The sequence below is a fragment of the Phoca vitulina genome, unplaced genomic scaffold (assembly GCF_004348235.1).
Source record: "Phoca vitulina isolate PV1807 unplaced genomic scaffold, GSC_HSeal_1.0 scaffold118, whole genome shotgun sequence".
In the NCBI taxonomy this organism is placed as follows: Eukaryota; Metazoa; Chordata; class Mammalia; order Carnivora; family Phocidae; genus Phoca; species Phoca vitulina.
The window spans coordinates 782,316-810,094 of NW_022589821.1; the positions used below are offsets into that span (position 1 = coordinate 782,316).

General features: G+C 40.7%; 1 protein-coding gene across 4 annotated transcripts in view; it reads left to right on the forward strand.

Annotated features, from left to right (window-relative positions):
• The window catches only part of GATAD2B (GATA zinc finger domain containing 2B), a 91,297-nt gene that overhangs the window by 28,571 nt on the left and 34,947 nt on the right, over positions 1–27,779 (forward strand). The window contains exon 2 of one of the 4 annotated variants that reach the window (XM_032398602.1): positions 7,732–7,773. The exons of the other annotated variants lie outside the window; for them this stretch is intronic. The gene's annotated coding sequence lies outside the window, so the exon portion shown is untranslated. The remainder of the gene's footprint in view (positions 1–7,731; positions 7,774–27,779) is intronic. 4 annotated transcript variants of the gene reach the window in all.

The following is a 27,779-nucleotide window of genomic DNA, read 5'->3' on the forward strand; positions in this document are numbered from 1 at the left end:
AGAGAAACAGGCTCCCCATTGAGCCGGGAGCCCGATGCAGGACTCGATCCCAGGACTCCGGGATCATGACCTGAGCCGAAGGCAGTCGCCTAACCAACTGAGCCGCCCAGGCGCCCCATCATTTATTTTCTTTTCTTAGTTTCTCTTTTTTTTCTCCCTGTTTGAGGGGCGCCTGGGTGGCTCAGTCGTTAAAGCGTCTGCCTTCAGGGAGACTCTTTTAAAGTCAGAGATTGAGGGGTGCCTGGGTGGCTCAGTTGTTAAAGCATCTGCCTTCAGCTCAGGTCATGATCCCAGGGTCCTGGAATCGAGCCCCGTATCGGGCTCCCTGCTTGGCGGGAAGCCTGCTCCTCCCTCTCCCACTCTGGATGCTTGTGTTCTCTTTCTTGCTGTGTCTCTCTTCTGTCAAATAAATAAAAAAGTCAGAGATCGAGTGGAACATCAGCTTATGGAGTATGGTGGGTTTTGGTTTTGTTTTTGTTTTTTTTTTAAAGATTTTATTTATTTATTTGACAGAGAGATAGAGAGCACAAGTAGGCAGAGTGGCAGGCAGAGGGAGAGGGAGAAGCAGGCTCCCCACTGAGCAGGGAGCCGGACGTGGGGCTCGATCCCAGGACCCCAGGATCATGACCTGAGCCGAAGGCAGCCGCTTAACCGACTGAGCCACCCAGGCGCCCCGGTTTTGGTTTTTTTGAGCATTATTTGTGACTTCAGAGAATGATAAAGATAAGAGCAGTGTTCACAACAAAAGTGAAAGATGAGAAGGTTAATGGAGAGTAATATATTTGAAGCTTTAAGTGAAGCTGTTTCTAGTCTGGGAGCCTCTACCCTTGGAAAGGTAGAGAGGGGGAGACACTGGTGGATATTTAGTAAGAGAAAAAAGCCAGGTGAAAAGTAGAATCTAAGTGCTTAGAAAAGCTGTGGCAAAACGTCATTAATTAGATTATTAAATCGCGACTTTCCTCAGTTTTCTCGGTGGCACTTAGTTGATGACAGGTGTTAGCACATTGAGGTGTTTGGGTTGAGTTTTTCATTGTCAGATAAATTCATTCTAATAGTTTTTTGGTGGAGTCGTTAGGGTGTTATCTATATACCATCATATCATCTTCAAATAGTGAAAGTTTTACTTCTTCCTTTCTAATTTGGATGTCTTTTATTTCTTTTTCTTGCCTGATTGCCGTCGCTAGGACTTCCAACAGTATGTTGAATAAAAGTGGTAAGAGTGGACATCCTTGTCTTGTTCCTGATCTTTGAGGAAAAACCTTTAGCTTTTCACCAGTGAACATGATATAAGCTGTGAGTTTGTCGTATATGGCCCTTACTATGTTGAAGTGTGTCCCTTCTAAACCTACTTTGTTGAGATCTTTTTTTTAAGATTTTATTTATTTATTCGAGAGAGAGTGAAAGAGCACAAGCAGGGGGAGCAGCAGAGGGAGAGGGAGAAGCAGGCTCCCCACTGAGCAGGAAGCCTGATGTGTGGGGCTCGATCTCAGGACCCTGAGATCATGACCCAAGCTGAAGGCAGACGTTTAACCAACTGAGCCACCCAGGTGCCCTGAGGTTTTTTTTTTTTTTTAAGATTTTAAGTAGTCTCTACACCCAATGTGGGGCTCAAACTCAAAACCCCAAGATCAAGAGGCACATACTATACCAACCGAACCAGCCGGGTGTCCCTGAGATTTTTTTTTTATCATAAATCGATGTTGCATTTTGTCAAATGTTTTTTCTTCATCTATTGAGACAATCATGTGATTTTAATCATTCATTTTGTTAATGTGGTGTGTCATGTTGATTGATTTACGGAAGTTGAACCATCCCTGCATCTCTGGAATAAATCCCACTTGATCACGTATGAATCTTTTTAATGTATTGTTGAATTTGATTTGCTAATATTTTGTTGAGAATTTTTGCATCTATGTTCATCAGGGATATTGGCCTATAAATTTTGTGTATGTGTATCTTTGGTTTTTGTATCAGGGTAATGCGGACTTCATAAAATGAGTTTGAAAGTGCTCATTCCTCTTCAGTTTTTTGGAGTATTTTGAAAAAGATAGATACTAACTCTAATTTAAATGTTCGGTAGACTTCACCTATTAAGTCATTGTGTTCTGGACTTTTATTTTTTGGGAGTTTTAAAATTACTGATTCAGTTTCATTACTTGTAATCATTCTCAGATTTTCTATTTCTTTGTGCTTCAGTCTTGGAAGGTTGTGTGTTTCTAGGAATTTATCCATTTCTTCTAGGTTTTCCAGTTTGTTGGCGTATAGTTGTTCCTACTAGTCGTTTATGATCTTTTTTATTTCTGGTGTCACTTGTAACTTCTCCTTCATTTCTGATTTTATTTCAGCCCACTCTTTTTCTTAATGATTCTGGCTGGAGGTTTATCAATTTCATTTATCTTTACAAAGAACCAGAATTTGGGGCGCCTGGGTGGCTCAGTTGTTAAGCGTCTGCCTTCAGCTCAGGTCATGATCCCAGGGTCCTGGAATCGAGCCCCGCATCGGGCTCCCTGCTCCGCGGGAAGCCTGCTTCTCCCTCTCTCACTCCCCCTGCTTGTGTTCCCTCTCTCACTGTGTCTCTCTGTCAAATAAATAATAAAATCTTAAAAAAAAAAAAAAAGAACCAGAATTTTATTGTGAAGTACGGACATTTGTGGCTTGCCTGAAAGGAGCTTACCCCTGCAAAGATACAGGGAAGGTACAGATAGGAGGGAATGAAAATAATTAGTCAGGAATCAGGTATTAAGAAATGAGATGTTGGGGCACCTGGGTGGCTCAGTTGGTTAAGCGTCTGACTCTTGGACTCAGCTCAGGTCTTGATCTCAGGGTCAAGCCCCGCATTGGGCTCCATACTGGGCATTAAGCCTACTTTTTAAAAAATAAGAAATGAGGGGCACCTGGGTGGCTCAGTTAGTTAAGCATCCAACCTTGATTTCAACTCAGGTCATGATCTTGGCGTTGTGAGATCTGAGATCAAGCCCTGCGGCAGGCTCCACGCTCAGCAGGCAGTCTACTTCTCTCTCTCTCTCCTTCTCCCTCTGCCCTCCCCCCACTTGCACATGTGTGTGTGCACTCTCTCAAATAAATAATCTTAAAAAAAATAAATGAGATGTTCTCAGGCCTGGTCACTGAGAATCAATAGTGCGCTACTAGTACAAGGATGAGAGTAGTAAGTTAGGGATTCAAGACTATCCTAGTTAGGTACCTTGTGGGCCCCTCTTACAGTTGCTTTGTTTTTTTGGAAGAAGAGAGTTATAATTTTGTAGGTGTTAAATACTAATTTAATGGTCTAGATGATTTTCATGTTTCTGTTTCCTGGGGCTAGGCAGAGGAATTCCCTAGTGCTGTTGGAAAATTAAACCAGCCTCATAGAAAAGACTGGTCTAGAAACATCTCATGCTACATAAGCGATGAAATATTTGATGTAATTTACTTTCTCTATTTCTGTATGGTGATTAAGTCATTGATAGTAGGGTTTGATAGTAGCTTTTTATGCTTATTTGCAATATGTGAGTCAGTAGAGGTTTTTATGACCTCTGTAGCAATCTGACTTCCTGTAAACCCAGAAGGAGTGAACACGTTAAGGAATCCTGCTTTGAGACGAACAGTACTTCCTAACTCAAATGCTATGTCAGGACAGGGATTGTTCTCCTTTCCTCTTCTACCTGTGTAAGATTCAGTCTGTATTCTGCTTTATAAGCTACTATCCTTAGTCTTTACTTGGTTTTAACCAAAATATTAATAAGTACATTCTCCCAATTAGTGATAGTCGATCAATCACTAATTTATAACTCCCACATAATTGAGGACTGACTTTTTCCCCCTTTAAATAGAAATTATTCTGGTTTTAAAATTTTTTTTTAAAGATTTTATTTATTTATTTGAGAGAGTGTGTGTGTGTGCATGCACGCACAAGTGTGGGAGGGGCAGAGGGAGAGGGAGAAGCAGACTCCCTGCTGAGCAGGGAGCCCCCATGCGAGGCTCAATCCCAGGACCCAGAGATCACGACCTGAGCCGAAGGCAGACCCTTAACCGACTGAGCCACCCAGGCGCCCTGAAATTATTTTATTTTAGCTAATGAATACAAATCACCTATTTCTAGAGACTAAAATCAATACATTATTTTGGAAGTAATTCCCAATTTGTGTATTAAGCTTTGTGAAAGCAAAATGGTTTTTGTGGTGGTGGTGGGTGTTTGTTTGTTTTGTGGGTTTTTTGTAGTATTGCTTGATTGTTTGTGTACCATCTCTAAATAATCTGGAGAGGAACTCCTATCTCCTAAGCATTAACTTCTCCGTTTGACTAATTGAGGTTTTCTGCATTTAATGAAAAAAGTGAATCTTACTGATCGTATAAATGGGGTTCTGCTGTTCTGTGATCTGATTTGTTGTTGTTATTTTGAAACATTTTGAGGTGATTTATCCAAATAGACTATACCCACTGAAAACAGAACTAAAGGGAATTTGCAAGAGAGGACTAACAGCTGGATAAACTTCAGCTTGTTTTTCTTGGACACCAATAAATATTAGTTTGTGGATTTTATACAAAATCTTAAAGTTGGCTTTTAAAAAAATAAATTTTATTTTTCAACCTTAACAGTAGTTCTGATTTTGATTCTCTTGTTCTCTGAGCCCGGGGATTTATGTTAAAATCGGCACAAAAAAATTGGCAGGTTATTCTAAAATTTGTGAAGAACAAAAATGGGGACTATATAATTTTTGCAAATTTGTTCCTGTTATTGGTGAGGGTTTTAAGTGTTTGATTGTACGAAGTTAATACTTCTTTTATAGGAGTACCTTCAAGCTTTTAGTTGTATTTAATTTGAAGTCTTGTTTCCTGAGTCTGGTTGGATAATCGCTTCTTTCCTCATAATGGAATTTTATGAATTGACCTTCCTGGTCATTTATCAGATCTCCTTTGTCCGTATCTAGATTGTGTGTCCTTATTAGTCTTTCTAGAGAAGTCCTGGATCAAATCTTCTGTGTGTGGAAATCATACATGCCTGCCAAAGAGTTTGTATTTTTTACCTCAGTTGTACTTGGCTAACGTTTTCTTTAATCCAGTGGCTTAGAGTAGAGATCGGCGAGGCACGCATAGTGAACTGGGCTCTTGAGTTTTGGCCAAGAGATGCTCAAGTCATCATGGTGTAATGGAATGAGTATGGGCTTTGGAGCCAGCATCTGCTATTGTTAGCTGAATGAATGACTTCATTCAAATTTCTTAATTTCACCAAATTAATTTCCATATCTATAAAATAGGAAAAGGACCCTATCTTCTTGGTTTGTTGAGTGGATGAAATAAATATTTAGTGCATTAAAATGCTCAGTGAATGTTAGATCTTTTCCTTTTCTGAAAGAATTTGATGTTCTTCAGAGCATCACAATTTGGATAGTAGTTACCAAGAAGTATTTTAAAATTTACAGTTTTCAGCTTACACAATAAGGACCTCTGGTTTTGGATGATTATGATTCAGCTGAAAAGATCCAGGTTGTTGGCTGCCACATTGTTGGTAATTTTTCAGGACCCTGAAGAAAAGTACCTGTTGGTTTGAGAACATGTGTGGCACCTCTGGCCTCCGAAGCAGTGTAGTGGACAGAGGAGGTACTGTAGTAAATGGAGTGTACTGCCTTAGCCTGTGTGATGGTGGAGAATTAAACTCACAGCTAATGGTAATCAGTATTAACTGCTTGGTTGTATCTAAGCCTTTTATACGATCTCAAAGACTGGTAGAAAGTGATCAGTGTATAAATGCAGTAAAATGTATTCAGTGGACTTAAATGAGCATAATCTCTGAGTGATGGTTGAAAAATACAGTCTTCCCTGCCCTGATTAAACATGGAAGCTAGTGAGCTTCAGTTTGAAATTAATAGTTGGTCTCTTATGGAAATGTATTGAATAAGAGGAAAATGAATTATTTTCTTGGCCCCATTTTTCACAGACATATGATTTCCTTTATCTCCTAAAATAACAGCAGTACCTACCTAGATCTGGGGACCTCTGATGGACTTCGATTAAGTACATCTTATTGTGACTGAGATGTCACATCATCATCCACTTGAAGCTTATGTTGGAGAAGATGTAGGGTTTTCCTTCGTAGTTTGTAAATTATTGAATGCCTTTTGCCAGTGTCCAATACTGCCTGTTTTAGATTTAGCTCAGTATTTGTTTTCTGAAAATTGAGGTTAATATTAGATTGCTCAGGAAAACTTTTATTTACAAACTAAAATCTTTGGGTAGGGTATAGATTATTTTTCTCTGTATTCTCTAGAGTCTAGAAGCTTTAATGTTTGGAAAATAAGGGTTTTGTGAGAGATTCTGATGGAGCTAGTACAATTATGATTTGCGTTTCAGAGGCCCAAATGAGACAGGTGTTTGGGGTGGTATATTGATAGGAGAGATCAGCTGAAAAATAAGGACCCCCTCCCCCATTATTCCTTGTTACTGTTTATAAAGAACTGATTTCCTTAAACAGAGATCCTAGAGTAAGGGTCTCCCAGCCAGTGGATCTCAAAAACAATTATTACTGCTTTACCTCCTTTTTGGTTTTCTTCCCCACCACTTCCTGACCCCTTAGGAGTACTTTTGAGAAATGAAAACTCCCTATAAAGTAACTGGAGACAGGCACTCTAAAACAGAAAAAAGAAAATCAGGAGAAAGTTTCAGACATGTCTGGAGTCTTGATCAGTCTATAGAATGACATAGGATGATGTGGTAAATGGTACGTGGTGGGTGAGAAGTTTGCTGAAATGTGAAGAGGAAAGAGTGTTCTAGCTGGGACACAGGAGAGTAGAATGATAGTGCAACCATACTGTGGCTAGGCCTAAACCATTAAAAATTTGTTTTAATTGTGGTAAAATATGTGTAACAAGGGCCTAACCCATTTTTATGGAATATACATACACTATCATGACTACTCTGCTCTGAAACCTTGCTGTAATTTGTGTTGGATGTGGCTTCAACTGCCTTGAATGATGTGAATTGATCAACTAAATCAGTATCTACCTGTGGGACAGCTCCAGGAGCAAATCTTTAATGAACACATCTACTGTCTTATCGATGTATGTTCCCCTGGCACTAGCAATAAGGGGTAAAGATAAGGAGCTTGGTTGGCGGTGTCTTCATTTTATTATATATTTTTTTAATTTGGGGCATGTTTTGTTATTGATGCTGTGATTTCCTGTCCTAGACGTTTGCTTTGGAAACTAAACAGTTAAAGCATCATGATTTGAGAGGAAACTAGCTCTCATGAATGAAGGCAAAGTTTGGCACTAGGCCAGAATAATGGGGGGGGGATAGTTAGGGTGGGGAGACTAACTGACTTTTGTACCACAAATGACATTTTAAAAAATTAAGAGATAATTCCATGTCCTGAGGTTATAAACCGGCTACAACTGGTTTTTCTCCCCCCCCTCCTGCCCCCGCTAGGCATCATGGGTAAAAGTAAGCATCCCCCTGTTTCTTTTGTTTAATGTAACAGTACGCCATGTGATTGGCAGGGCAGTGCCCGCTTGGAGACCGGGTTTCTGCAGGTCTCTCAAGGGGGCTGGCACGTATGGGGTCGTCCCTGTGCTATAGAAAAAGCCTCTCTTAACGATAGAAAAGAGAAAGGGAACCTTTCCCCACCTCCTCCCCCCCCAAAAAACCCCCACAAAAACAAAAACCTAAACCCATCTTTTATTCCTTCTTTTCCTCCTTTTTCTGCCCTCCCTCCCCCCACCCCCTTCTTGTCTCCAGCTTTCCTGGCAGCTAGAGGAGGGAGCAGAAAAATGTATACCTGTAAGTACTTTTAACTGTCTTGCTCCCCCCCCCCTTTTTTTATTTTTCTAAAAGCAGAAAGTCAGAATTGCTTTTAGTTCTTCACAGCCTTTTCCTGTCTATGTGTAGAAGGTAATATGCTGAGGTTTCTAATGGGATTGAAGTAATAAATACTGTTGCTTTTTAAAATTTGTTGTGGAGTAATCGTTTCTCATACAAAGCTCCTTTCGGTTTGGATCCTCAGTCCTTCTGCTTCATCCTTTTGCTGTAATGGTCTCTGGCTTCTAGTTTTCTTTGAGCTGAAGCTATAAGAAGAATGTTATACCAAGGTTTTCTTTTTCTTTCTTTTTTAAAAAATTTCTTTTGTCTGTAGCAATGATGGTTCTAGCTCCCCCTTACCCTCACTTACCCCCCCCTTTTTTCCATGTCAGCTCCAACCCTGCTCTGTGAATGGAGTCAACCAGCTGACTGAGTGCTGGCATCACGCCAGGGGCTGCAAAGCAGTGAGAATATGCGCGCGCTCGCGTGTGTAAGTGTATACAGAACACAAAGGGAAAGGCCTGCAGTCTAGGAAATCACAGGCTATTATATAAGGAAGTCTGCGTCATCTCTGCTTACTTGGGCTGATGGACAAGGAAAAGGGGAAGGTTTAGAACAAGAAAAGTACCCATTTGATACACACACACACTCTCTCTCTCTCTCTCTCTTCCCTTGCTGTCTTAAAAAAAAAAAAGATATTTTTGTTGTGGCAAAATGAGAGGGAGCTTCTCTGTCCAAATGATAGTGACTGTGTTCCTAGTGGATTAGTAACTCTTTTGGGAGGTGAGTCCATTTGTTCTGCATCTTTTCTTCCTGCCCCCATTGAGAGGTGTGCCGCTTGAGGAAGAGTCCCTACAGAGAATTGCTGCCTGGATTTAACAGCTGTAATTTGTTAAGACCCCACCCCACCCCACCCCGCCCCACCCCCGCCCCAAACTGTTTCTAATCATTCAAGATTGCCAAGGGTACAGGAGTTGATGGCCAAGGTGGTGCTTTTAAGGAGAAGCAAAAAGCCAGATAATAGATATCAAATAATATCTGTTAACCACTCCTTTGAGTCTCCCCTTTTCCTTTTATTTCTTGTTGTTGTTCTATTTAGTGTATTATAAAAATGCATTGTTCTCCCCTGCCATCTGCTACGGAGTTAGAGTTGTACAAAAGGAAAGTCAGCACATGGAAAGAAGGAAAAATTAGAGAGCTAAGCTTCCAGACATTGCAGGTGTTGCCATTTGGAGATTCATTTGGAATGATTGTATCTTTCATTGGTTACTAGGAGCTCAACATTCATTTAGAAATTGTATTTCAACTTACCACCAATTTACCATGGTGTCTTTTTTAATTTCTTAATTTCTCTTTATGTGTTTCCTAGGTGTGATACATATATGAAGTGGCTCTTGTATTAGGTGGAAATATGAAATAAAGTGTGTTAATGAATAGAAGGGGGACATACTATTACAGTTGTTTTATGTGAATTTTTTTCTGCTTGTTGTCTGACCATTCAGAATAATGGGGCCTGATATGCAGTAGTCGAATAGGAGGGATATGCAGTAGCTGGAGTGGGAGGGAACTTTCAAGCTACTTTATCCTCTAATAAGTTTTGTCAGGTTGCAATCTAAAGGAAGCTCCTTAATTCAGTCTTTTTGTTATAGCCTGTGAATTTGTACTCTTGCCACATTTTTACAACCAACAATCTTTGAATATGTATATTTTTCCCTTTGGTATGTGAATTTTGGTGCAAGTGTTAGGAGGTACATATGAGGTTATACTTTCTTTAAGGGTTGCTGAATGGGATTTACCAGAGTGGCTGGCCCATGCTTATTCCCTAGGCTGTCCCCAGTTATTTCCCTACCCCGAGTAGCTGGAGCCACTATTCTTCATTTTCTTTATAAATGAATTAAGGGAGATTGTATCCCAGTCAGTTGAATACTGGAAGATAAAACAGCATTAGACCAACTTAGCTCAGACCTAGAGACTAAAGATTCAGTCAGAGTTGTGAGATTCCCTAGTTCGTGGAAGTAATAATTAACTTTTTTAGTTGATGCCATTTTTATACGATTACTTGATAATGTTCTCCATGGGAAGTAGCCATTTTACATGTGTGTATGTGCGGTAGTAGGTTTCCCTCTTACATTGGTTTATATTAAATATAAAGAAGTGAGGATGTAAGGTTTATTTCTCCCCTTACCACCCTCTCTAATTTAAGATTCTGTCTGTATTCTGATGCTTGCTTTTTGGACCAGTAGGTTTCAAAAAAGATCTTTTGCAACCTTTTATTTCTAACTTTTCTCTTGGTGTTTGGAAGCAGATTAGTAGGGATAATCTTATGATTAGATAGTTATAACCAGTGAGGCATAAGTTAAGACATTTTATTAATCGACAGGCTTTTTATTTCTTCTCATTAGGCCCTAGTTGTTGTTTTAGGAGTGGCTGAAGAGTCATTTTGAAGGATGTGTGAAATCTGTCCTTTGACCACCTTTGTCTCCTTCATTCTACTATCCCTTGTTTTATTTTATTTTATTATTTTTTTTTAAGATTTTATTTATTTACTTGACAGAGAGAGTAGCAGAGGGAGAGGGAGCGGCAGACTCCCTGCCAAGCAGGGAGCCCGATGCGGGGCTTGATCCCAGGACCCTGAGATCATGACCTGAGCCGAAGGCAGACGCCTAACCGACTGAGCCACCCAGGCGCCCCTACTATCCCTTGTTTTAAATGACATCTGGCAGGATTTTCTTTATATGTCAGAACTTTTGTGCTGATTTATTATATGTATTAGCATAATATATTATTTTTGTGCTGATTTATTATAAGGACTTATTATAAGATGACAGTGGGGGAGGATTGCTTACCTCCTATTCATTAAGTTTTTAGGCAGCATACCCTAAGTTGTCAGAGTTAAGCATAGAGGCCTTTATGGTCTCTGGTGTACATTACTAAACACTGTGTTACCTAAAACATGACCACCTAGGTTCTTCCATTCGATGATTGAGCTACATTTGTGTGGGGAACTCCGTGAAACAGAAGAGACACAGTAAGAGCAAGTGAACAATAGCCTGTCCATTCTTATTAGGAATAACTGTCTTACTAGTTTGGATCAAAAAACCAAGAATTGCAATAAAGATGGATGCCACATGGACCTAGAAGTAAGAAAGACCTCTGTGTTTGAATTAGGCTTAGTCATTTAAGTCTCATTTAGACTGTGAGACCTTGGAATGTTATGTAGTTATGTAGTTCTGTTTTCTGTAAAAGGAGAATTATTTAAATTATTAAAACCCTCCTATAAAGGACTTAAATGAGATAATGTATTGTAAAACACTTTGGTTCTAGGCACTTTAGTACTTAGCAATAATAAGAACTCGGCGCATTTTAGCAACTGTTACTAATATTCTATCTAGTGGGTTTGTTTACTGCTATTTTCAGTGCTCTTACTAGTTCCTTTTAGTCAGTCTGTGGCTGCCTCCATTTTTTACTTTTGGCATATCTTTCTACTAAGACTGGATTTATTGACCTACATGTTGGAAGAGTTTAGATGGGAAGTCAGCAAAGTACAGTCAGTGCCTGTTTTTGTAAATAAAGTTTTATTGGAACACAGCCACACCCAATTCCTTACAACAACAGAATTGAGTAGATGGCCCACAAAGCCTAAAATATTTATTGTCTGGCCCTTGACAGAAAAAGCTTGCAGACCCCTGGCCTAGATCAAGAGTCTTTTTTCAGTAGAAAAGTGAGCCAGTAAGAAAGTTCTAGAAATCAAAAGAGAGGTAATTAAAATAGACTAAATTTAAATGGACCAGAAGGAGAGGGTTTTAGGTATGGGATTTTGTAGCCTGGGGAGTAGTAGAAAGAAGGTCTGTTGACATAACTGATACGAGTTAAGGTGAACCAACCTAAACCAACCTAGAACCAACCTGAACCAACCTAAACCAACCATTTAGAGTTGGTTAGGCAATAATAGTACTTATGTAGTCTATTGGGGCATTTCATATGGTGGGTATTAAAGAGAAGTACAAAGAAGAAAGGTTTACCACCAAGTAGTTTGCATTTAACTGCATTTAACCTGGAAAACAGTCACCTGGCTGACTTAGTTGGTGGAGCATGCAGCTCTTGATCTTAGGGTTGTGAGTTTGAATGCCACGTTGGGGGTAGAGATTACGTTAAAAAATGTGGAAAATAATATGAATTGGTAGGTTACTTTATTAAACAAGTGTATTAGTTGGAGTAGGCTAGCAGTTTTCAAAGTGTGATCTGTGGACTCCTGGGGATTCCTGAGAGTGTTTCAGGGAGTCTTGAGATCAAAACTACTTTATAATAGAAAGGCATTTTTTTTTTTCTTTTTCACTGTGTTGACGTTTGCACTGATGATCCAGAAGCAATGGTGAGTAAAGCTGCTGGTGCCTTAGCATGAATCAGAGCAGTGGCACCAAACTATACCAATAGTCATTGTATTCTTCACTGTTGCACAGTTTAAACTTGGAGTTAAAAAAAAGAAAAAAGATCAGGACACCTGGGTGGCTCAGTAGGTTAAGCATCTGCCTTCGGCTCAGGTCATGATCCCAGGGTTCTGGGATCGAGTCCCGCATCAGGCTCCTTTCTTGGCGGCAGCCTGCTTATCCCTCTGCCTCTGCCGCTCCCCCTGCTTGTGCTCTCTCGCTCACGCGCTCTCTCCTTCTGACAAATAAATAAGTAAATCTTTTTTAAAAATTAAAGTAAAATTTTGAAAAAAAATCCAATTTCACTTGAGTGTTCTGATGAAGGAGTGAAAATGAGTTTTATTTTATCTTGACCTTTCAGATCATGGCTTTTGAATATTTTGTGTGATGAAGTGGGGAGTACTCCTAAGGCACTTCTGCTGCATTGGAGCGCAGTGTACAGGGTTGTCTCCAGGAGCAGTGTGGTTGAGTTGCAGGCTGACAGGCTGCTTCTCCATAGAACACTGTTTCTGCTTGATGAAAGAATAGTCAACAAACCATGGTCTTTAGATTTGGGAAAACAACTGATTGTGCCCAGTGATAATATTAAAATAAAATGAATAAAAATTAAACCATGAGTTTGACAGCTTCCCAGAACTTACTTTTCTGATGTGATTAGTGGTGACATTAACCAAGGTGATTATTTTATTTATTGTATAATGAAATGTGCCGACACTTGAAATCTACATGATTTAGTGGATCAGAATTTTCCTAATGACCAGGGCATGATGTAACAAAATCACGTTTGGGTGAAAGATCCATTCCAAGTGTAAGATAAGATAGACCAATGGATTTTTTTTTTTTTTTTTTTTAAGTGTTTGCTGTTGGGTTTTCGTTTGGTAGACCAATGGATTTTAATGTAACAGTGTAAAGAGTTCCATTGATAAGGTTTCAGATTTCACGTTGCAAGTAACCCTTAGAAACTACTGTGCTTTTTTTTTTAATTGAGGTGAAAGTCACATAACATAGAATTAACCATTTTAATTTGTACGATTCAGTAGCATTTAATACATTTGCAGTGTTGTGCAACTACCATCTAAATCAAATCCCAAAACAATTCCATCACCCGAAAAGAAAACTATACTCACTCAGCCGTCACCACCCATTTCTCCTTCCCTCAGCATCTGACAACCACTGATCTCTCTATCTTGATGGATTTCTCTATTCTGGAAATTTTATATGCATGAAGTCATACAATATGTGACCTTTTGTGTCTGGCTCCTTTTACTTAGCATGTTTTCAGGGTTCATTCATATTGTACCAGGTATTGAACTCACAACCCTGAGATCAAGACCTGAGCTGAGATCAAGAGTCAGACGCCCGACTGAGCCACCCAGATACCACAGTACTTTATTCCTTTTTATGTGTAATACTCCACTATAGGAATATACTGTATTTTGCTTATCCGCCATCAGTTGATGGACATTTGGCTATTGCAAATAGTACTGCTATACACATTTTTGCATAAGTTTCACTTGAATCGGTCTTTTCAGTTCTTTTGGGTATTTACCTATAAATGATGTTCCTGAGTCATATGATAATCTAACTTTCTGAAGAATTATCAAGCCATTTTCCAAAGCAGCTGTACCATTTTACATTCCCACCAGCAATGTACTGTACTAGGATTCCAGTTTCTCTACATACTCACCAATAAACTATTTTCTATCTTTTTGATTATAGCCATCCTAATGGGTGTGAATTGATATCTCATTGTGGTTTTGATTTGCATTTTTCTAATGACTAATGATGTTGAGCATCGTTTCATGTGCTTATTGGCCATTAATATATCTTCTTGTTCAAGTACTTTGCCCACATGTATTGAGGGTTTTTTTTAGAAGATTTATTTATTTATTTTAGAGAGCAAGCGTGTGCACAAGCAGGGAGAGGAACAGAGGGAGAGGGGGAGAGAGAATCCTCAAGCAGACTCCCTGCTGAGCACAAAGCCCAATGGGGGGGCTTGATCTCATGACCTGAGCTGAAATCAAGAGACGCTTGACCAACTGAGCCACTGAGGCGCCCCTGTATTGAGTTTTGAGTATATCAAAGATAAAGATATCCACAATTCTGATCATTTGAAAAGATTGTTAGAATACCCTTCTCTGGGGGCGCCTGGGTGGCTCAGTCGTTAAGCGTCTGCCTTCGGCTCAGGTCATGATCCCAGGGTCCTGGGATCGAGCCCCGCATCGGGCTCCCTGCTCGGCGGGAAGCCTGCTTCTCCCTCTCCCACTCCCCCTGCTTGTGTTCCCTCTCTCGCTGTGTCTCTCTCTGTCAAATAAATAAATAAAATCTTAAAAAAAAAGAATATCCTTCTCTGGTATCAGTATGAACTCACAAGTTTTAATATATGTACATGTATTTCCTTTTCCCGAGAGGACTCAGAAGCCGTGACACCACTGTGGCAGTGAGCACACTTGACACCAGATCTCGGTTTCTAAGTGCCGTTCTCCAAAAAGAAGCTAGAGTTCCATGGCACCAGGGTGGTGCAGTTGGTTAAGCGTCCAACTCTTAGTTTCGGTTCACGTTGTGATCCTGGGTTGTGAGACTGATCCCGGGGTCGTGAGTTTTGAGCTGCACTGGGGGTGGGGGGTGCTGGCTGCTTCAAAGACTCTCCCTCTGCCCCTCCCCCCACTTTTTCGCACTCTCTCCCCCCTCCAAATAAAAATAAATCTTAAAAAAAAAAACCAAAAAACTAGTTCCTTGGAGAAATGACTAGGGCAGAAAAAAATCATATGGACCTGAACTATCACATAGGTACCAGAAGTAACAAAATGCTTTAAAAAGAAAAAATGGTAAGCCAATGTGAAGGAGCTTCCAACAGCCAGATCTGGGACAATTTGAAGAACAAAATAAGTAATGATAGTTAATGGGTTACAACCCATAGGTTAAAATAAATATCCACAAGTCCTTGCTGCTATAAATAAATATTTGAATAAATAGGAGACAGCTGTTTATTACAGTAAAACTCAAATTAATAAATATAGAAGGAATGATGGAAACGTTAGGCAAATACTAGTAATTGTTGCAGGCAAGAACGGTCTATAAATGCTAAAATTAGTGGGTGGAAGTTTAATGGAAAATGAGATTTGGCATAGCCTCAAAAGTATCTCCTCTTGGTAACTTTTCAGTGGAAAAACCTGTCAAACACCACCTCAGTCAAGTGATTACAGTTAATATATCATACCGCAGCATGTTGACATCGTGTACTTCTGATAGGATACAACATTGCTTTTGTGATATTCTTGTCAAAAATATATAACCTCAGTCTAATGAGAAAACATCAGGTAAACCCACATTTAGGGGCATTTTACCAAAACCTGGCCAGTACTCTTCAAAACTGTGAAGGTGAAGAGAGTAAGAAACTGTCACTGTTTGGAGGAGACACATAGGAAACATTACAAGTAAGCGCAGGGTGGGGCTGCAGATTGAACACGGAGCAGCTGTGGGAGTCCAGCTGTCTGTGAGTAATTAAGCCAGACATTAATGAGATTTGTAGGAAAAAATGTCAAATGATGCCACTCTTCTCACTATATTGGTTTTTTGGGGGGGGGGAGGAAGAGTTATTTTTTTTATAAAGGATTTGTCATGTTAATGTGGGCTTATTTATTTTTTTAACGAATTAACATTTTAAAATTCTGTTTTAATTTCTAATATGGACTATTGATAGCTGTAGCCCATAAACAAAATCTCTTTGGAGTCCTTGATTTTTACAAGTGTCCTCTTAAAGGGATCCTGAGGTCAAAAAGTTTTGAGAACCAGGGGAGTGCCTCTAACAGCTGCAACAAAGATCTAAAAATACAATGGCTCAAACAATATAGAAAGTATCTCTTTCATGTAATTGCCTAAGGCAGGTGGTTCCTGTTGCTCTGTTGTTTCAAGGGGTAGTTCAGTAACTCCATTTCTTTTACATGAACTTCTGTACTGATCCCTAGGACAGTGGTTCTCATGCTTTAGTGGACAGAGAGAGTCACCTGGAGGGCTTGTTAAAACACAATTCCTAGCCCCCATCCCCAGCATTTCTGATTCATAGGTGTGGGATGGGGCTTGAAAGTTGTATAGCCAACAAATTCCACAGGGATGCTGATACCTCTAGCAGGGGTGTCAATTTCCAGGGTATTGTCCTTCTCTGCAGGGTTGAAACTGGGTTGCAGCCAATGGGAAGGGGAAAGAGCATGGGAGAGTTTGCCTACCTTTTATAGTTCTTAGCCAGGAACCTGGTGGCACATATCACTTCCTTTTTATTCTATTGGCAAGAGTCTAGCAAGGGAGGCTAGGAAGTACAGTGGAGCTGAACAGTCATGTGGCCAGTACTTCTATTACTGTGGAAAAAAGAGAAATAATTTTGATGGGCATTGAGTAACAATATCATCAAGACATCGGAAGAGTATATACTTGAACAGGTTTAATTAACTAGGGAATGTGTTTTAGGAGGGTGGTACAGGCATGTATAGAAGTGAGACTGGTTTTTTTGAAGATTGGGACAGAGTGGCTTGGTTAAGAAAGCAGAGTAGAGAAGGCCAGGCAGTAAAAGTAATAATGGAAGATAAAACATATTGTAAGAAGGTTGATCGGATTTATACCATAAATTGAAACAGCAGGAAGTCAGCTGAGAAACCTAAGGACCTTGAGATCTTCTCTGTTGGTGATGCTCTGTATTATTTTTGCACTCTAAATCGTAGTCACAAACACTGTTTTGGGGCCCTTGATGCCCTGGTTGCTAATTACCCAAATAGTGCACCTGATCCATAATTTCCAGGGGTGGCAGTGGCATGTGTATTCATGCCCTCACTTCCCTGGCCCACAAAACCAAATTAAAAATGGAAAGCCAAGACTTCACTAACCATCTAGAATAGGGTGGGGATATTGTATGGGGGTTGAGGCTTCTTGCTTTAGAAATGGGAAGATGTTTATGCACAGAATAACCACCAGAAATCTTCATCTAGTCAGGGGGCTGAATAATTCTGAAGTAGCAGAAATTACTCTGTTCTGCCCTTGAAATTAGAATTCTTTAGCATTTGCTCAGTCTTAAGCTCCTCCTCTGTCCCCTGCTAAAACAGCATAAAGGGTCCAGTTATTCTTTTAACAAATAATTATTGAATGGTTTTTAAGTGCCAGGAACTTAACTGAGAACTGGTGATGTAGCAGTGAACAAAGTAGACAAGTCCTCACTCCATAGACCTTAAAAATCAGTGGGGAAGGAAACCTACAATAAGCAAATGCATACCATGTCAAGAAACCAAAGTGAAGGGGCGCCTGGCTGGCTCAGTTGGAGGAGCACACAACTCTTGATCTTGGGGTTGTGAGTTTGAGCCTCACGTTGGGTGTGGAGATTACTTAAAAATAAAATCTTAAAAGTAATAACCACAGTGGAGTTTAGGCAAAAGGATTAAATGTGCCTTTGTTTTCGGCGTAGATCAGTTTAAGGAGTCGGATCCATGATATTCTCCCTAAGAAGAGTTTAAGACAAATTCTAGTTCAGTGTCATATATGTAATTTTTGCATCTTTAATTTGGAGAAGTAAGTCTTGGCTCAGCAGGAATTTGATAAAAGTGAATTGTACTTTTCTTTGGACTCCAGCTTCTTTCTTTACAGGCTTGATGGCTTTTGTAGCAGCTTTAGGGGTGTTTGCGGTAATCTCCCAGCGTCTCCAGAGTTGTGTCAGGTTGTTTTCTCTGATCGGCCGGATTTATTTCCAACCTTGCCAGATATATTGTTAGTATGATAAGCACTTTAGGGTGTGGTATGTCCTGTGTGTTTCTATCCTGAATGGAGAGTAGGTTGGTCGCTTTTGGTTCAGTATTAGCCACGTCTCCTCCAAATGAGAAATAGTTAATAAAGCTCAGATACCCACATTGATTCATACTCTTCTGAAGCCTTTGTCCACACCCTTTACTATTTCACCAATTGCTGGATTCTAGAGATTGCTACCATTAGGAGTGGAAGCAGCCTCTAAAATGATCCAGTAAAACAGTACATTTGGAGATAATTTCACTCTTTGTAGCACCTAAGATGAAACCTGTTGTATAGCCATTTTGTTACCCCTTAGGGGCTCTTACCCCCCATTGAGGAATTTGTTTTGTAGTTTGGTTTATATGTGTGTGAGTTCCTTTAGGGAACTGAAATAGAGAGCTTGCATCCTGGGAAAGTGCAGAATTAATTGCTGGGAATGATTGGCAATAGGAGGCATTAGGTAACTTGGAAGGAGCTCAGCTGCCTGTTTTGTATTTGAGTAGGTTGAAGATGTGCAGAACAGAATCCTTGCCCTGCAGGACCTTGACGTGCAGTCTGCTTCCAGCTTGGTGGGGGACAAATGGCCATTCATTCTGCTGTACAGTTTCAAGTAGAGAGCACAGGCCCGTAATCTCTGAAGCACTTGTTGAGATAGGGTTTACATGTGTGATTATGTTTGTCCCTTGAAAGTACAGGAATTGTCGTGGAGGAGCTTTAGTAGGCCTACTTTTTGTGGAATAAATACCAAGCTGGGCTACAACTTACAACATTCTCCCTTCTCTGTAATGACTAATTTAGTATATAGAGCTGTGAATATTCCTGAGGTATATTCTGGAGAAATTTTTGTGAAGCCAAAGTCTTGTGAGATCTTCCTGTGGCTTGTAGATCACTGCTCTTTCCCTGTCATGACCACCTCCCCGCTCTAGTTTCCTCAGAGTGCAAAAATGTGGGTTACCTTCACAGGGCATGAATTCAGCGGCCTCTGGCTTTTATTAGTCTGTTTACGGGAATGTGGACGTAGTAAATACGTGGTTTCCGTGTGTGCTGCGCTGCCATATGTTGTATCTATGGAAGATGATAATGGAATAAAAGTCTTTACTGATGGAACAGAATGTTAGAGGTGACCGTCAATGATATGAAGCTGGCTACACTTGCCATCCTTGGTGTGGTGGAAGGGGTGTGTCCCGGGTACTGGAATTAGACCTAGATTTTGTGAGCTTTTTTTTTTTTTTAAGATTTTATTTATTTATTTGACAGATAGAACAAGTAGGCAGAGAGGCAGGCAGAGGGAGAGGGAGAAGCAGGCTCCCCTCCGAGCAGGGAGCCCGATGCGGGGCTCTATCACAGGACCCTGGGATTATGACCTGGGCCGAAGGCAGCTGCTTAACCAACGGAGCCACCCAGGCGCCCTTGTGAGTTTCTGTTGTTGTTGTTTGGGTTTTTTTTTTTTTCCCCCTTAAGATTTTAACTTTAAGGGCACCTGGGTGGCTCAGTTGGTTAAGTGTCTGCCTTTGGCTCAGGTCATGATACCAGGATCCTGGGATCAAGCTCCGCATCAGACTCACTGCTCAGTGGGAAGTCTGCTTCTCCCTCTCCCTTTGTCTGCAGCTCCCCCTGCTTGTGCTCTTTCTCTGTCAAATAAATAAAATCTTTTAAAAAATTTAAAACAAAATTATCTTTAATCTCTATGCCCAGCGTGGGGCCAGCCAATTGCCCTTAGACCTAGGTTTTCATGGTGACTCTCCTATTTATTGTGTGACCTTCGGCAGGTTTGTTTAGTCTTTCTGAGTCTCAGTTACCTCATTCATGGGATGGGTGGGGATCCAGACCACACAGGAGTGTGCTGAGAATTAAATGAAATACTGTTTCTGTGGTTCTTAGCCCACAGTTTTGGTATTTAGCCATCACTCAACTGTTGTTCTTCTATTTTGCCTTCCTCTTTGCCCCCAGATACACCTTGCTACTTTTCCTACTGAAGTGCACCTTCCCCCAACTGTTTTCAGATTTGTGTGATGAATGTATCACCTGAAAAATGGTTTATCTGAGAAGAGGCTCTTCCAAACATGTGTGTATGAAATGTACCTAGGAGATATTCTTCAGAGCAATGTGAAAGATCTCAACCATTCAAAACTCCTCTCTCCCTCTGCCCATTGTTATTAGTGCCCTGGGATAAAACATGAAAAAGATTTTTTTTTCTCCTTTTAAGTGTTATTTTAATAATATTCCTACAGAACGCCTACATTTGTTGTATTTTGCACAAAGAAAAACAGTTTTATAGCTAAGTTCTGAAGGAGGTTGGAAAAATGTGTCTCACTCCTCTTCCTTTAATTATATACACTCTAGATTGCTTACTTGCCTGTTTCTTTTATGAAGGTTTAGGGCAATCATTTTTTTAAGGTTTTATTTATTTAATAGAGCGGGGGCAGGGGGTAGAGGGGCAGAGGGAGAGGGAGAAGCAGGCTCCCCACTGAGCAGAGAGCCTGACAACGCTGGCCTGTTCCAGGACCCTGGGATCATGACCTGAGCTGAAGGCAGATGCTTAACCGACTGAGCCACCCAAGTGCCCCTATGGCAGTCATTCTTAAATTATAGAGTGCCTAATAATCACCAGGAAAACATAAAATGCAGATCCTTTGCTTAAGGAATTCCAGCTTACTACTTTGAAATGGCCTGCAAAAATGCGTTTTAAACAAATGTCTGTATTAATTCTGGTGTAGGTAGTCTAAAACAATACTTAGGGAAACACTGATTTAAAGTCAAAAATGACAAAACGCTCTCTCTCAAATAGGACCCCTGGGTGGCTCAGTCAGTTAAGCATCTGCCTTCAGCTCAGGTCATGATCTCGGGGTCCTGGGATTGAGCCCCACATTGGGCTCCCTGCTCAGGGGGGAGTCTGCTTCTCTCTCTCTCTCTCTCTCAAGTAAGTAAATAAAATCTTAAATATCTTTTTAAAAAGTATATTGCAAACTTAAAAAACTAGTGTAAGTTACATTAATCATCACAGACATTTATCGAATATATCATTGAACAGGGAGTTTGTCAGCAGCCAGGGATGTAGAGAGATACGGCAAGGAGCTTACTATTTAGTTATGTATTTGCCACTTTGAAGGTGAGCAATATGCATAACTGATTAAATTCCAAATCCCTAAAAATTTCCTAGACTTGAGCAGTCTTGCTGTGGACTCCAGTAGCATGCTTACATTTTTTAAAATGTATAACGTGGTGATGTTTCTTTGTAATAATTCCAAAATAAGAATTTTTCAAGGCAAGTAAGATACTTCTCTAATAGATTGGAAACATTTTGGAGTCAGGCACCCTTTTGAGTGAAAGTTTCTGGTATTCCTTGTAGGATCCTTTCCTGTTAATCCTGGAGCATATTACCCCTTCTCTCAACTGGCTTCTAGTTTTGGGCTTTCTGTTCAACCCCACACCCTTTCTTTCCCTCTCCTCTACCTGGCTTCTCCTCTCAGAGTGCTTGCAAGAGAGATCCTTGAAGCCAGGAATTCATTCAACAAAATTTTTGAGTGCCTGTCATGTATAGGTTAGGTGCAAGAGATAAGTAAATGAGTAATACATATGATTCCTGACCTCTGGGGTCTCACAATTTTTTAAGGGAAATGGACAAGTAATTTAGTAATGAGACAGGTAGTGAGGTGTTCAAAATGTTTTGGGAATACTAAGGAAGAAAAATACTGCCGGGGGGGGGGCGCCTGGGTGGCTCAGTCGTTAAGCATCTGCCTTTGGCTCAGGTCATGATCCCGGGGTCCTGGGATCGAGCCCCGCATCGGGCTCCCTGCTCGGCGGGAAGCCTGCTTCTCCCTCTCCCACTCCCCCTGCTTGTGTTCCCTCTCTCGCTGTCTCTCTCTCTCTCTCTCAAATAAATAAATAAAATCTTTAAAAAAAGAAAAATACTGCCTGGGAGAACGGGGAGGCTTTCATAGATAGAGTGACCATCTAAATTTACTCTCTAAACTGAGACATTATCAAAAGGAAAAGGGATGCTTTTTATCATTATGAGGGGACAGTGGGTATAAACTGGTACTGTTCCATGCAAACTAGTACACACTGTCACCCTATTCATAAAAGAAATGTCTTTGTATAGTATTAAAGTAAGAGTTGAAAGATTTCCTAAGTAAAGAAAATATCACACAGTTAAGCTTGGAAGCCTGAGAGAATATGTAGATATGCCTGGCCCATAAAATACTTAGGGGTAGGAGTGGCAGAAGATAAGTTTGTAAAGGTAAATTGGGTAAATTACATCCCAGATGATGTAAGGACCTATGTGCTGTTGTAGGTAATGGGAAGTCTTTGATACTAAGTCTGAGATGGTAAGATTACACTTTTCTCTTTCTTTTTTTGCGATCACTTCACTGGCTCTCTGAAAGATGAATGGGTAGGGGCAGGGGAGTCTTACATGCTGATACCACAAGGTCATGGAAAGTATTTGCTGTAGATTAGGAGAGAAAAGATGGTATTCTGAAGAGTGGCAGGAAAGTTGAAAGAATGGAGAGATTCTGGAGATATTTAAATCTTTAGAGATACTTATGTGGGGAAAAGTCACTCTGCTTCCAGGACACCTGCTCCTGGCTTCCTTTCTATCGCACAGACCACTTCCCATCTTACTTGCTAGGTGTTGTCCTCAGTTCGTAAGTGTTGGACTCTTCTCTGTATGCTCTCACTTTTTCTAAATGATTTTGTTTTACCCCCATGACTTCACGCTCTGTTTTTATGTTTAGGGCTCCTGAACTTGCATCTTCACCCTAAACATTTCCTCGTAGCTCTAGCTTGTGTCTCAGGCATTTCAGGCTTACCGTGTTAGAGAGCTACACTTTTCATTTTTCACTCCAGACATCCCACTATTCACCATTTTCATGGAAGACATCATTCACTCACTTGTAGAGATAAAAGATCTGGAGTCATCCTTGACTATTCTTTTTCTCATATTTCACATCCAGTGCATCAGTATTTCTCTTGTTCCTTCTTTCTCTCTCTCTCTCTCTTTTTTAGGATTTTATTTATTTATTTGCCAGAGAGAGCTCAAGAGAGAGCACAAGCAGGGGGAGCAGCAGAGGGAGAAGCAGGAGAAGCTCCCCCGATGAGCAGGGAGCCCAATGCAGGACTCAGTCCCAGGACCCTGAGATCATGACCTGAGCTGAAGGCAGACGCTTAATCGACTGAGCCACCCAGGCATCCCTCTTGTTCCTTCTTTCAGTTGTATATCCTAACTGATACTCCTGATTCAAGGCCATACCTGATTTGGTCCCTAGATTTACCTCGCCTACCTCATTTCCTACCGCTCTCCATCTTGGATATGGCATTTCATCTACACTTTTTTTTTTAACTGTTTCTTGCACATATTAAGCACCTGTCTCAAGCAGCGTTCTTGCTGTTTCCTGTACTCATTACATTCTTTCTCAGATACATGCAAACCTCACTTCCTCACTTAATTCAGGAGCTAGAACTTTCCTTACTGCTTTAAGAATAGTCCCCCCGCCCCATCTGACGCTCTCTAACCCATTTTCATGCTTAACCTTTTTAGAGGTACTTATCCCTACTTTACATACGTATGTTTTATTTATTTACTGTTTTCTCTTTCCCACTGGAATGTTAAGCCCAGGAGGATAAAGACTAGTACCTAGAATAATGCTAATAATAAGTAGTAGACATTTCATAAATACTGTATTTCATAGAATCTAAGGGCATGCCCTTAGATTTCATGCTCTGTCTGGGCACACCCCTCTCCCAATACCTCTAACTGTCCACCAAGCTGGAAGCTCCTGCACCCCATATTTTTTGGATTTTACGGGGGCTTTGTCACATAGGCTTGACGGATCATTAACTCCATTTCCAGCCCCTCTCCCCTGTCTGGAGGATGGGGATGGAGAGTGAAAGTTTCAAGGTTCTAATTAGGCCGTGGTCTTACTGGTGACCAGCCCCCAGCTGGGAGCCATCCAAGCACCCACCCAGATGCGCCTCATTAGAACAAAAGATGCTCCTAGTGTTCTTATCACTTAGGAAATTACAAGACTTTTAGTGGCTCTGTGCCAAGAACAGGGGGCGAGTTAGCTCACACAAGCCCAACAGTAACCGTATCCGTAGTTCAGGAGGGCTGCCCACGCTTCACCTTCATACTGCTGCTCAGTGCAGCGTCACAGTGTGCATTCTGCCGCATTACGTTCCTGTTCTCTGGGGTCAAATGAAAGGCCTCCTTTTGAAATAGGAGTCTGTTCTGTTCGCCCCCCCCCCACCTTTTCAGTTAAAACAGTCTAAAAACTTTTCAATTTTTAAGAAAATAGAAAATGTTTAAATATATGTAAAAACATAAAGAATAGAACAACGAACAGCTTATATAACTATCATCTTCAGTTAACAGTACATTTTGCCATATTTGCTTCATTGGTATGTAGCATATGCGTAGTTTTTCTGAACCATTTCAAAGTAAGCTTTAGCCTTCTAGGTACTTAAGATTTGCTGTTAGGCAGAATAATGCCCCTTCCCCCAAGATAGCCACTTTCTAATTACTAGAACCTGTGAATATTTTCCACTTCCCTGGCTAAGGGGAATTAAGATAGCAGATGGAATTAAGGTTGCTAATCAGCTGACCTTAAAATAAGGATAGTAGTCTGTATTGTCCAGGTGGGCCCAGTGTAATCACAAGGGTCCTTAACATGGAAAAGGGCAGAAGAGAGTCAGAAAGATGACAGTTTGGTTTGGCGGGGGGGGGGCGTCATTGACGACTTTGAAGATGGAGAAATGGCCATGAGCTGGGGAAAGCAGTATCTAGCTTATAAGAGGCAAGTCTCCAGAAGGAATGTAGAAGACCTATCTGCCGATGCCCTGAATTTAGCCCAGCAAGACCCATTTCAAACTTCTGACTTCCAGACTGTAGGGTAATAAATTTGCACTATTTAAGCCACTGACTTTGTAATAGTTTCTTACAACAACCATAGAAAACTTATACAGTTGCTTCTCCAAAAAAATAAAAACGATTTCCTATACAACCACAATACCTTTTTTTCATAACAACTTTTGAAGAGACCAGTCTCTCCCTGTAACATCATCTGCATTTTGGATTTGTCATATTGTTTCCATGTGGTACCATTTAGCTTGCTTTCTGATTCTCTGTATCTTTTGTAAAGTGGACTTCATTGTGAAGGTTACATGTTTTTGGCGAAGATACTTCGTGGGGGATACTGTGCTTCATACTGTATCCTCGCAGGAGGCGCATCGTATCTGATAGTCTCACTGTTTGCACTGCCAACTTCGATCCCTGGGTTGAGGTGACAGCAAGATCTCTCCATCGTGAAAGTATGTTTTTCCCTTTGCACTTAGCAGTCTGTGGAGTTATTTTGTTTATTGAAGCTGGGAGGCCTATCTGCTCTGAAAAGATACTAAAGTAGTTATTATAAATATAAAATTTACACTTTCAGATTGTCATTTTTTACTCTGGAGTATGGCAGACCATATAACCTTAAAATCCTTTGTAATTCCATTACGAAACACCTAGTAATACTGGATAAAGTGTGACAGACTTTTTTTTTTTTTTAAACAAACTTCCTTTTAAATGCATAGCTAAGCCTGAAAGAAATAAGGAAAATCCTCAGGGGCAACAAATGAAAGGGGAACTGAGAATGAGCAGTGTGTATGGACTTAATGCCGTGACAGTTCTGGGGGCTTTTCTAGTCTCAGTAACCAAAAGACTTGCTTTTTAATGCTTTTTTAATGCTCTAATGCTTGGGGTCCAGAGACAAAGCATTAGGCCTGGAGCAGAGTTAGAGATGAGAATCCCCTTGTAAGGCTCCTGCTCTCATGGCAGAGATGACCTTAATAAAATAATCCCATTCCCTAGTTCAGAGAAACCAGGAAACTTCTGTCACACTCTGGGTTCTGATTAGGGATGGGTGGGAATATGCCCTGAAAATTTAAGTATGGGCCTGCACTCATATAGGTTTAAATTATTTTCATCCGGAGAAAACCAAGCCGAGAAATAAATATAAAAAATTATTCAGGGGGCGCCTGGGTGGCTCAGTCGTTAAGCGTCTGCCTTTGGCTCGGGTCATGATCCCAGGGTCCTGGGATCGAGCCCCATATCGGGCTCCCCGCTCCGCGGGAAGCCTGCTTCTCCCTCTCCCACTCCCCCTGCTTGTGTTCCCTCTCTCGCTGTGTCTCTCTCTATCAAATAAATAAATAAAAATCTTTAAAAAAAAAAAAAAAAATTATTCAGAACCCTTTATTCCCTCGGGGTAAAGAAGCATATAAAAAACTACTCTGGAGGAACAGGTCCACAATCCAAATCCCACAGGATTCCTACAGATAAAGTCCCAATGAAAACAAGGCTCACAATAAAAAATGACAAAAAGTACAAGAAACAATTCATTTACCATGAATAAGAGTCACTGTTATAAAAATCAGTAGGAACTGGGGGCGCCTGGGTGGCTCAGTTGGTTAAGCGACTGCCTTCGGCTCGGGTCATGATCCCGGAGTCCCGGGATCGAGTCCCACATCGGGCTCCCTGCTCAGCAGGGAGCCTGCTTCTCCCTCTGACCCTCTCCCCTCTCATGCTGTTTCTCTCTCGCTCGCTCTCTAATAAATAAATTAAAAAAAAAAAAAAAAAAACACTTAAAAATCAGTAGGAACTGAAACTTCAGATAATAAATCTCTTGATTATAGCTTATAAAATAAGTATATTTAAACTACTAAGTACAAAGATTTTGAAAGAATAGAAAAAATAATTTGGGGGAGACAGATTTGAAAAAAGAACCAAATAGAATATCTAAAACTGCAGAATATGGTCTTCTATTTAGCAGGCCAGGCGCTGAGTAAAATAGAAAAAAACAAAACAAACCTCCCAAGGAGCTTAACATTTTAGTGGGTGGAAAACAGTCCACCAAATATCAATGTGGAATATTAGTCATAAAAAGGAAGGAAATCTTGCCTTTTTCGACAACATGGTTGGACCTTGGGGGCATTATTCTCAGATAAGTGAGACAGAGAAAAGTACCATCTCACTTATATGTGGAATCTAAACAAAACAAAAAACTCACAGAGAACAGATTAATGGTTGCTTGTGGGGGTGGGTGGATGAAGTGGGTGAAGCTGCTCAAAAGGTACAAACTTCTAGTTACAAAATAAGTAAATTACAGAGATGCTTTTTAATCATGGAGATGCAGTGTATAGCATGGTGTGACCATAGCTAGCAGTACTGTATTCCAGGGGCGCCTGGTGGCTCAGATGGTTGAGCATCTGCCTTCGGCTCAGGTCATGATCTCAGGGTCCTGGGATCGAGCCCCGCATCGGGCTCCCTGCTCAGCGGGAAGCTTGCTTCTCCCTCTCCCACTCCCCCTGCTTGTGTTCCTGCTCTCGCTATCTCTGTCTCTGTCAAATAAATAAAATCTTTAAAAAAAAAAAAAAAAGATCTAATCTCCTTTAAAAAAATGTTTAGGAGAAAAACTATTGGATTTGGTAGCATCAAGTTAACTAGTGACTTGGAAAAGATAGTTTCTTCATGTTGATGGGAACAAAATCTGAACTGAAGTAGTTCTGAGAGAAAAGAGAGGAGGAGAGAAAGTAGAGACAGCAGAGAGAACACTTTTGAGGAATTTTGCTATAGACTGTACAGGGAAATGAGGCTAAATGGAATAGGACAAGAGGTCATGGGAGGGGCGCCTGGGTGGCTCAGTCGTTAAGCGTCTGCCTTTGGCTTGGGTCACAATCCCAGGGTCCTGGGATCAAGCCCCACAATGGGCTCCCTGCTCAGCAGGAAGCCTGCTTCTCCCTCCCTCCCCCCGCCCCCCC